This window comes from Poecile atricapillus, chromosome 3, assembly GCF_030490865.1.
Source record: "Poecile atricapillus isolate bPoeAtr1 chromosome 3, bPoeAtr1.hap1, whole genome shotgun sequence".
Classification (NCBI taxonomy): Eukaryota; Metazoa; Chordata; class Aves; order Passeriformes; family Paridae; genus Poecile; species Poecile atricapillus.
Genome location: NC_081251.1, coordinates 19,576,692 through 19,588,139, shown reverse-complemented (window position 1 = coordinate 19,588,139; position 11,448 = coordinate 19,576,692).

The window sequence follows — 11,448 nt, the reverse complement described above, 5'->3', positions numbered from 1 at the left end:
GATGGAAGGAGAATGAGGACAGGCATTAGTATTGGGCTGAAAGTTCTTTTGGTAAGGCCGTGGAGATGGACTATGATACACTAGAATATGCCCTTTAATTAATGAGAACGTATGGGGAGATGGAGTGTTCAAACTGTAGATGTGAGCAGAGGCATCCACAATGAAGTAAAGCAGATGCTGAAGTAGCTGTGATCCCATGAGAAGCTTGAACAAAAGAGATGAGAGTGATGAAGACTCTTTTCCCCCAGAGAGAGAAGACTTCTGTTCCCAGAGATGAAGATGATCTCAGAGATAGATGAAGAGAACCTTTGCTTTTAAACAGCTTATCCTTAAAACAGTACCTCATAAGTTGACATTGCCCATTAACTCCATGGTGGGAAGGCTGTGAAAATGGGAGGAACTTCACGATTGCAGATTTTCCAGGCAGTTGCTATTCGTGGAAATTAAAAAGCCCCAGGAAAACTGTTTCTTGTGGAGAAGTATCCATGGCATGGCGAGAGAAACTCCTCTCACTTCAAGAACTGATGAAAGACTATTGTAGAGGTGGTAACTGATTGAAAATCCCAGGTTTTGTCTCAATGTTGTCAGTTGGGAAAGAAAAGAAGTTGTGGAGTGGGGAGAAGTGTTCTGAAGGTTTTATTCTGTTTCTTACTATTCTTTTAGATCTGTTAAAAAGTTTTCTTTATACCTTTTAAGTTTTGAGCCTCCTCCTAATTCTTATCTCACAGCATGTAAAGAGTCAATAATTCTAGGAAGTGTATTGGTGATTTTAGCTAGTGCTAAACCTAGTACATTATTTGGTGTGTTGATTACCACATTGACTGGGAAACTCAAATTGGCGAACTTAAACCATTACACTAGATTGTTGTTTCCACCTGGTTCAAACTAAAAGCACCACACTGACTTTTGTTTTTCCCCCTTGCTATGCATGGATGGCCCATGTCAGCACTGAGTCCAGCACCATGACATTGCAAGACAAGATGTTCACACTGACAAAAGCAAATTGTACTGCCTGGCAGGAATCCCCACCAGCTAAAGATGTCTGGAGTAAAAGTTTCAGTGATATTTACCTCAGTGTGATTAGAATGATATCAATTTTTCAATTGAAATTCCTATTTTTAGAGTTTTTAATGCCTGCTTCTGCCTTTCTTAGCATGACTATATGAGGTAAAACATCCAAGCTGACACCTTCTCCTGTTAAACCAGTATTGCATGTGTGTACAACAGTATAGCAGAAATTTCTGAAAGTACATTCTGTTCTATCATCTATAGCTTCCTCAGAAGCCTATAGCTGTTAAAGGATGGATCAGAGGAGTTCTGCAAAGATACGTAAAAATCTCTGAATATTCCAGATTCAGCTCCAGCAAAATTCATGTTGCACAGCTGCTGGCACTCCTGAGCAGGAGGTTAAAGAGAAACAGACTGATGTGAACCCTTCCTCAAAATCAGGAAAAAAGCATACACATTTAGAGTAGAATGATTTCCTGGCTTTGAGAAAGCAAGGAAAAGGCCTAACATGTTTACAGCTAAACTTCAGAGCAGTAATCCATACCACATCAGAAAATATTCCAGGTCTCTGTGTTTCTATATGAGTCAGGAGAGGGCCATCTACCAGACCCTAGCAGATTTTGGGTCTAGGTCATGTAGCAGATCTCCCAAAGAATTGTTCAACAAAAGTGTGCCTCTGCATTTCCCTCTTCAAATTTCAAGGCTAAACTTTTAATTGTTGCTTGCTAACAGCTTCAGTGGCAGAGAATGGTACTTGGCACATTTAATTTGCTAGCATCAATATAGCCAGAGGGTCTATGAAGAGTGTTGTCAGCAGCACACCAGATTTAAGACATCATCTGAACTACTGTGATTCTTTAGGCTCATAGGGATTGTAATACAGATTACCAGTAATTATACATAAGAAAATGTGAAATATGGCCTGAAAGCATTCCACTGACTTATTTCAAAATCTATATATATTGATTATAAACCAGAGGAACACGACTCTAAAGTAAAAAGAAGTGGAAGTCCAGTAATTCTGCAGAGAATTTTATAGCATTGTAAGTACATATCCCATATATTATGATCATATTTTTAAAGGTAAGATTTTAATCGTACTTCAGCCAATGAATTATTCCCATACAAACATAAAGCAATAACAAAAGCAGCAATAGGCTTACTAATACTTACAACTTTAATTTTCTACTAAAGGAAAACAAGGTCATTAGTGAGCTCAAAACATTGTCCCTCTGGAGTAAAATAAACTGGCTTAATATTTTTGGAGCTGCTTAAAGCACAGAGATACTGTATTTTCGCAAAATTAAAGTATTTTCATTTCATTGTGCTGAAGAAATAATCCCTCAAGTATTTATAATGCATAGATATATAACAATTGGTAATTTTGTTTAATAGTATGTAGAAAATAAGGATAATGGATTTTTGAAGAGTAAGCTTAGGCAGCTTCAGGGTCCTGAAGAGGCAATGTGTAGTCAAAGTATTTGAATGGTTGGTTAAAATTACCTTCCTGGTTTACACAGACGTGATCCACTGATATTATCTCTCCATTTTAAAAGGTTGCTAACCATGTTGGTAGCTTAACTGTTTGTACATTACAGTCCTTTTTCTTTCACAAGTACCTCAGAGAAACTCGCTAATTGTGATGGTAGAGCAAAAATCACAGAATGGGAAGAACCAAAAAGAGAATCTTGAAATCCTGGTATGAAAAAAATAAAGCACTAAAATGTGGAAGCAATTTAGAATCCAAATACAGGACTGGGAATGCAGGCGAAATAAGGCCTGAAAAAAACCCAACCATTAATTTCTTCATGTAGGAGAGAAGAATCACAGAAAGCAATTGCATAAATACATTTTCAAAAATAAATTGCTATCTTGGAGATGTGTAACTACCTTCAATTAGGTCAGGAAGAACAAGTTATCAGATAATGCCACAGAACTTTGCAGAGCATTAGACTCTTAAGAAGAACAAAGCTTTTGAAAGATCTTTCTTTACTCTCATAAAACAAAAAAAGTAAGAATATAAAATAGTCAGATTTTTGTGTTATTAAGTTCAACATTGAGCCTTTAGAAATCTTTAGGTTCTGCATGGGATCAGGTTTTAATGGGCCTCAATAGCCCAAGAGTGATAGAGTGACACTAGAAGAGGTTGATGTAAGACACTAAACGTAGTGAATTCGAAGCCAGTGTAGTTCACTCAGCCCAGATTGCATGTTCTGGCAAGTGAAAAGGGAGCAGTGCACAGCAGAACAGAAAATCAGTCTCCCACTCAGCCCTTTACTTCGGTAAGTGCACAAAATACTAACATCTTAGCCGTTCTGGCAAGAGACAACTACCATATTAGATGTGGAATAAAACACCATTACAGTGTCTGCCTTTAATTGTAACTGCTATTAATGTTTGAACTAGAGCACCAAGGAAGCAAAGCTAAGTTTTTTGCAGAGAGGAAGCAGCACAGTGCAGAACAGCCACAGGCTGCATAAAGATGGCAGCAGCAATCAAGGAAGGTTCTGATCACCAGGAATGATTTTAGACTCATCAGCATAAACAGCACTTCTTCACAGAATTTGGGAACCTTTCAAGGTCTATCTTATCTGATTTTAGGCTTATACTTGCTAGATCTTTGAAATAGTTCCCACAAGTTACTCAGGGAGTCAGTGCTGGAGAAATACCTAATCCTAAAAATGTAATTAATTTGACTCCTTCTAAATGACTATTCTATGGAAACATGAACTCTCCCTTAGAAGTTAATTTCTTCCCATCTATGCCTCAGCTGCAAAAGTCCGTATGAATCACTCAGATGTAGCTTAGGTAAGTTGTACAACGTTACTTAAATGTACTCTAAGTCAGGTATCACAAGAACTTAAGAAGACAGAAACAAAGCACATATATAAAGAACACAAAAAATGCAGTTTAAGAGAACAATCTGAATTTTAAAAAAAAATCGAAGAAATTTAAAGCCTGAAAATATATAAAGACAATAACAGAACAAAGAAGATATCAGAATCTTAAGTTCTCTGTAAAAATGCATTGCCTAAGAAGAATTATCCAATTTATGCTGCAAGTTTTGCATAGGTTTATTTATACCGAAGAAATAATTATACCCTGCTTCTGGATTATTATTCCCATTATTATCCTCCATTATTCTTTTTTAAGGAACCTGAAACAAGAAAGCCAGTCTGCACTGTTGATATCTAGACTAGACATGGATTCCTTCCAACTTTGACAATGACAGGAACAAAATCACAAGTAACAGTTAAAACTGTAAATATTTTGCAAAAGAGGATGGTTTTAAGTACATTGTGCCTGTATCAACAAGTGGGAATCAGATTCATAAGGAAAATCTTGGTGCTTAGGACCCTACACTCACCCTCTAATCTTCCCAAAGTACTTTTATGTAAAAGCACTGTAAATACTACAAAGATTTTGAAGGAAAATATAAGTTTGCGGCAGCTAGACTAAATCTGCTGGATCATTAATCTTGCATGCTCTTTATATCTTTATATAATATTGACTGTGAAAGATACTGTCATACATCTAGCAGTGATTAGGCATTTGTCTTGATAATACATAGATGGTAGTACACATACCCTCTGCAGGTATCAAAAGAAAGGTGTAGGTTTCCATCTTTCTTTCATGAGTGGTATCTTTATGGTTGAAGAGTGATCTTGCATTACTGAGGCTATTTTCCGCTACGTGCTACGGAACAACCTAACTGAGCTTCTAAGCAAACAGCTGGGGCTGTCCTCCCTGCTGGGCACCAGCGTGTAACTTAGCGAGTGTGCAAAGCGTGCTGATGAAGGCTGTGAGCAGCTGCCTGCCACTAACAAGAGCAGCTTGATTTTGTTAATAATAACTTAATGATTAAAACAGATTCTAAAAAAAATCTGGCTGTGATCTGTGTGTCCCCCTAGCTCAATCAGTTGCCAGAGAAGGAAGTTTAAAATGGTCTATCCAGCCTGCCTTTAGCTATCTCAGGGCAACTCTCCAGAGACTCTGCAAACACCAGACTGTATCAAGCAAACATCAAATGTATTAACATTTATGGAGTTTCATGCCTTTGGAATTTATGTATCTTTTCTGTTTTGACTACCAAAATGGCTTGTATAGGCCTGGAATAACTACCAAGATTTTAGAAGGGTGAAGCAGGATGAAACCTTGCCAAAATAATATGTTATGTCAAAATAATACATAAAGCCCTTTCAGGGACATTGCTTTTTTAACAGCAAAGATATGTGTATATCAGACATATAAGAATTATATCCAAAAATTACTTCTTAGGGAGTTACTTATCTTGGAAGATTTGTCATTTCTCTGCACACTGATAAAGAACAAAGGAAGAGTTTTGCTAAAAGCAAATCCTATTGTGAAACAGTTAATGCTCTAAAATTAAAAATCCTGAACACCCCAAACTTTTTAGTTGTACTTAATCCTCAATGAATGAACTAATTTAGAGAATAACACGTCAGTTACATTTTAAAGAAATGACTACAAGGATTTTAACATTCTTTTGACTAATAAGAGATACCACACAACCATGAACATAGTCAAAAACATCAAGTGAAACATTCACATCAGCTTATACTCACTCACCTTTGAATATTGAATAAGCTTTGAACCTTCCAACTTTTTACACTGAAGTGAAAATTTGCATCTCTTAGTAATTCCAGTGGAACGTAACATTAAAAGGTGCCATGAAATTGGATAGCTTGACAGCCTGTAAATCATGAACTATAACCTTCACTATGTTTCTTCTTTTTTTGGTCTAATAATACACTTTTGAACTAAGCAGCACTTGCATTTTAGTGCTCAGTTGTTTTAATCTGATACTTTAACTTTGTGCTATTTTTTTTTCCAGGACAAAAAACCAGTAAGAGATTAGAGAAAGCTGGTGGACAGAGAAGGTAGAGAAAAGCTAAAAATTTAGAAGGAAGGAACTGTGAGACAGTGCTTGTATTTTTCTTTCAATCCTTTCAAGCTTGCTTTCAAATTCAGTCTTACTGTTTTAAACTGTCTATGTCATTCTATTTACTATATCAGCTATGGCAGAGAGGAGCTAAATTTAATGATGTATGAGTCTGTTACACTCCTAGGAATATTTATAGAAAGTGAGTGATGAGTATAGTGAAAGTACTTTCAGATGGGTGCAGTTTCTCCAATGAATTTAAGAGTTCTTCAGTTCCAAATATTTAAACAGAACATCTCAAAACTATTTATAATTTCTTAATTGTGTTCCAAGTATTAGAAAAAGAATTAATTTATAATCTCAGAATTCTTAAAGTCTTTACACTTCTCAGTCTGTTGTTTGTGATTTCCATTACCTTTTCTTACTGTTTGCTTTCATGGAAATACAAACACAAACTGGTCACAGACTTATAATAACTATATTTCATCCTTCTTTCCTAATTCATTCTGTGCTGCCCTGAAAACTCAGCTTCTGAGCTTGCTGACATGGTTTTCTAAGGACTTTCCCAGGAGAGTAACTGTAAACATAGATATGTGTACATTCTTTCTGTTACACGTCTTGTGATGGGCCTCTCTCATGGCCAGTGCAGTGAGAAAGTGTTATCCTGGCCATCCAATCCCTGGCTGTGGTCAGGAGCCTATAAATCCTGGAGGGAAAAATAAACTCTGCTCTTCTTTTCACCATACCTCGACCTGTGTCAGTGTGATCGATTCATCTTCAGCGGTAACAATTCTGTTTTCCTTTTCTTGGCATATTCTCTGGGCAATTCATGCTCCCTTATGCATCAACATTATAAAATTTAAAAATGCAGGTTTTTCACAGCACAAATCTCACTTGCCTCTTTTTGGTTTGTTTGGGGTTTTTTGCCTTATCTTAAACCTTCTATTATTTTGAACATTACTTTAGCCTTCCCCTTTCTGAGCGTGAGTAATGATCTCTTGATGGCACCTATCCCAGCATGAGTAAAGGCATCCTGTCGCTGAGACACTGAGGTGAAAATGAATTCACATTGATGGTGTTTTATGATTACCCTTTTTGGGTTATTTTGGTGATTCAGTTATTGTTTCTGCTTCTCTATTTCTGTTTTTTTAAGACAATTTTTCTCAACATGAAAATGTTTCTTTATATGAAACACTGAAATATTTGAATTTGATATCTTTTTTAAAAAGAACTAATACTGTATATAAAATGCTTCCTTATATAAAATTTTATATTAATTTCAGATCATATATTCTCCTTATCTCTTCATATATTCTGTTACAATAGGCTTTAGAGTTTTAAAAGTTACAGGCATTAATTAATCTAGTAATAAATTATTTCATTTGCTTTCTGGGGTACTTTACATAGGGAGGAGCTGATGCCTCCAAGATTAATAATTTCCTTTTGCATTAAACATGTTAGAGCTAATTTTGTAGACAGCTCCTGCTGATCTACCTCTCAGTATATCAGCACAGATACCTGAAAAGGTGAGTTCCTGAAATCACTTCCATTCAGTATTTAAATAATATAGAATGTGTATGTAATGTGTGTTGCAATAGAAGTAGCAATATAAAGAAAATGCAGAACCCTTGGATTGTTGGTTTGCTCTCCAGCAAGTAAAAAAGGACCTGCAAAAAGCCCCAAACATGTGACTTACTGGTGAGCGGTCATCTTTCTTTCTGGGTTGTATTACAGGTCAGCAATATAAACACTGCTTTTTCTGTTCCCACTCCAGTTGTATAAAAGCTGCCATAAACCCAGCTGAATTTATGCTGAAGGATTGATTATCTGGGAATAAACTGCACAAGATTCTTTGTGACTTTTATAGATCACGTGAACAAGAAAAAAGGAGATAAGGATAGTACCTATTTAAATTTAGTGGATAATATGAGATAATCTGAGTTTTCCAGTCAAGGTATCATTTTAATATCTATTAAAAGGATTGGATACACTTCGCATCATTTTTCATATCTCTCTGTTTAACCTTAGGGGAATTGCCACGTCTGTAATTTCCAAAAATGCATAAGCCTTTCACTACTAATGGACTTCTCATCTTAAGTCAATTAACTGATTACTGAAAGTTCTGCCAAGAGTTTTCCTCCCAAGTCTGTGTGCCTTTAAGTTTCAAGAGCAGCATTTTCCCATATGATATTTTTAAAAACATGTCTATGTATAGAATTGGGATCTTCTATACACTACCTTAATATAAATAATTAAAATAAAATCTTAATATCCACATAGGTTATAGTTATTTTGTGGAACGTGTCTGTTATTAGAGTTGAATAAAAGCTTGCAACTTTGTTTACAAAAGATAAAATAAAATTTCTCCTATACTTTTAGTAGCAGAGGTATTCATTCCCTTACAGTACACATTGTCCTAATAGGACTTTAAAAATTAAAATGATGAAACATTTTAGTAAAATTTATTAAATATCAGCATACTCTGACATTTAAAAATTTCCAGTGAGTATTCAGCAAAAAAGTGGTCAGTGGCTTCCATATTTTCGCATCTTCCATCTCTCATGTATGTTTTCACTCATTAGAGACCTCATTTGCTAAACATTACATTGAAAAAATAAGAGCATGTGTAAAGCAGTTTGAACAAGTCAAACATTCAAACAGGTACTTGAAATTTTTATGTTTTTCCTAAAAAATTTCAACTATCTTACAACACCAGTTGCATATAAAAAAATGAATTCCAGTCAAAATATATCAAAGAATTAAAGGTTTTGAAATAAAAATCTTGCAGAACAAAACCATTGACAGGAAACGCTTATTAATTAAAAACATTCATTAGTACTGTGGTATGTATGATGTTTTCTGCCCCTGCCTTTGTGTTAGATACCACTACAATATATTTTGAATATTGTCTCAGGATCACACTTGTTATCACAGAACATGTGTAGCTTTGAAGACTATCCCTAGGCAGAGACTTCAGGTGAACTTCTTAATGTAACAGAAGAAAAATACCTGGATTCATTCTATTTATGTGAAATAGATTCCCAGACTTGGCTTGTGTGGGCATACTTGCAGAAGGGTGTCCCACCAGGAGGCACGCTGTGGATGCCCTATCACTGGAAGTGTTCAAGGCCAGCTGTGAGCGTGGGATACCTGATGCAGTGGGTGGCATTCCCTCCATGGCAGATGGGTTTGGAATTACATGATCTCTAAGAAACCCTCAAACCCAAGCCATTTATATCCAGTGAGGATCCAGACCCTATGCCCAAAAGATGGAAACTTCTCACAGAGCAAATGACCCCAAGACCAGTTCTCGTACATGGGACTCATAAATTATGTAAGAGGGGAAGGGAGCAGAATGACAGCTCTGTGAGTTGTGAGGGTTCCTGGAAAAAAAATAAAATGGAGCTTTTGATTATTGCAGAGAACAGGTCCTACGAGGAGCCGCTGAAGGAAATGGGGTGGTTTATCCTGGAGAAAAAGAGGTACAGAGAGTTTGCTCTCTCTAACTACCCTAAAAGAGGTTTTAGCAACGTGGGGTCAGTCTCTTTTCCGAGGTAACAAGTGATATCAAGAGAAGAAGAGTCCTCTAGTTGTGCTTTTCGCAGAAAGGACTCTCAAGCACTGGATGCCCATCAAGTAGTTGAGTCTTCATCCCTGGAGGTATTTCAAAGACATGTGGATATGGCATTTAGGGAAGTGGTTTAATGGCAGACCTGAAGTGCTAGGTTTACTGTTGGATTCAGTAATATGAAAGGTCTTACCCAATCTAAATGATTCTATGTTTCTAGTCTATGACCTCACATTCTGCATTGCAGTAGATGGGTTTTCTTTGATGAATGCTACCAACAGCAGGCAGGACTCCTGCTGAAGTTTTTCCTCAGACATATGCACCTGCAGAACGTATTTCATTATCCAGAATAGGGGATAGCCTTAATATATGAGAAACTTAGCAAAAATAAGGACATCTATTATAAGTAAATATATTGTACATACCCAGTGTGTGGTTTGTGAACTCACAACTTGGTCAATTCAAAACAAATGTTTATTAGAACATGCAGATGCAGTTTTCCACAGCAAGAGGTCTTTCAGTGCCAGGGTTCATCACTTGATACCAGCAGCAGCGGGAGTGTTAAAAATAATAATAATAATAAAAAAGGTAGCAACTGGGTTTTTTTGTTTTGCTTTCTTTTAGTGTGATAGAAATATACTTCACTCTTCTTTATCACAGTGTTCTAAAAATTATTTAATTTAGGTTTAAAGAGAAACAACAAGCCTGTGGGATGAGATCATATCTAGAAAACTGTTCCTCAAAGTTTGGAGTTCAGGAAAGTGAAGGGCAAGTGAAATATGTGCTTTGAGACTTCATTGAAGTTACTGCTTTCTGCAATGAAAAATCGATTTTCAGCAGACCTTTCTGAAACACACTACAAATTTTGAAAATGCAAGGAAATCCATGGATTTTACTTCTTTTATTTAATTTTGAAATCCTAAGAATTTATTTAAATATTTTGATTCTGATTGACTTACGGTATATCCCTGCACTTTGAGGGATCAAAACACAAAGGGGTTGGATGCTTTTGTGCACACTAGGGAATCTGTGCACAGAAGGTCAGATATTGCAGATGTTCCTTACTTGAGTCTCTGTGTACCAAAGGGGAAAAGCAAACTCCCTGCAAATCTTCTCACACACACAAATATTTATACTGGGGAGCAGGTTGAAAGAAGAGGAAAAACAGAAATGGTTTTTAGCTAGGTGACCATAAGATTCTAACAATTCTAAATCCATCAAATGAGATAGATTTAAAAATAAAGCAGTCTACAGATATAGAGGCCTAAAATTATTGTCACTAATGGATACTGTGTTTATCATTACATATCTCCACTTGTAATAACACTGAGAAAAATGCTATTATGCTGCCAAAAAGATGAAATACTATAAGCAGCAGCATAAGCAGAGGTAACATCCCATGTAAAAGGAAAAAAAAAAATAGAAGAAAACAAACCTTTTGGTGTTTTCTTCTTCCTGTCTCCCCTAAAAAAATTATAGTGTTTTTTTAACAAGTATTCTGCCACAGCAATAGACTGCGAGGCTCAGAGATTGCACATACATTCTCTTTTTAGTGCCAGTTTTACCCATAGCTAAAATTATAGCTATGATTCCACCTGCATTTGTCAAAGTGCCATGCATTCACCAAGGATGAAGAGGACAAAGTCCTTGGAGGGGCTGCAATTTTCTTTGTCAACTACCCTGGCCAGGCAATGGGAGCTAGATGGGGTAGTATGTCCACAGAAAATACCTGCTTAAATCACAGAAGCAGGCTTGCTTGGGGTGATTACTCAACTATGCTAGCCAATATGATGACAGCTCATGGTGTTTTTTTTAATATCCAGATTGTTTTAAATCTTCATAGTTTAATGGCCTATTTGTAAATTTCTGTAATACACATATTTTTAATTTATTCAAATTAATACACTATGTCAGCAGTAGCAAAATGTGGAAAATGGAATAGTGACAACTGGTCATTACATTTTAAATC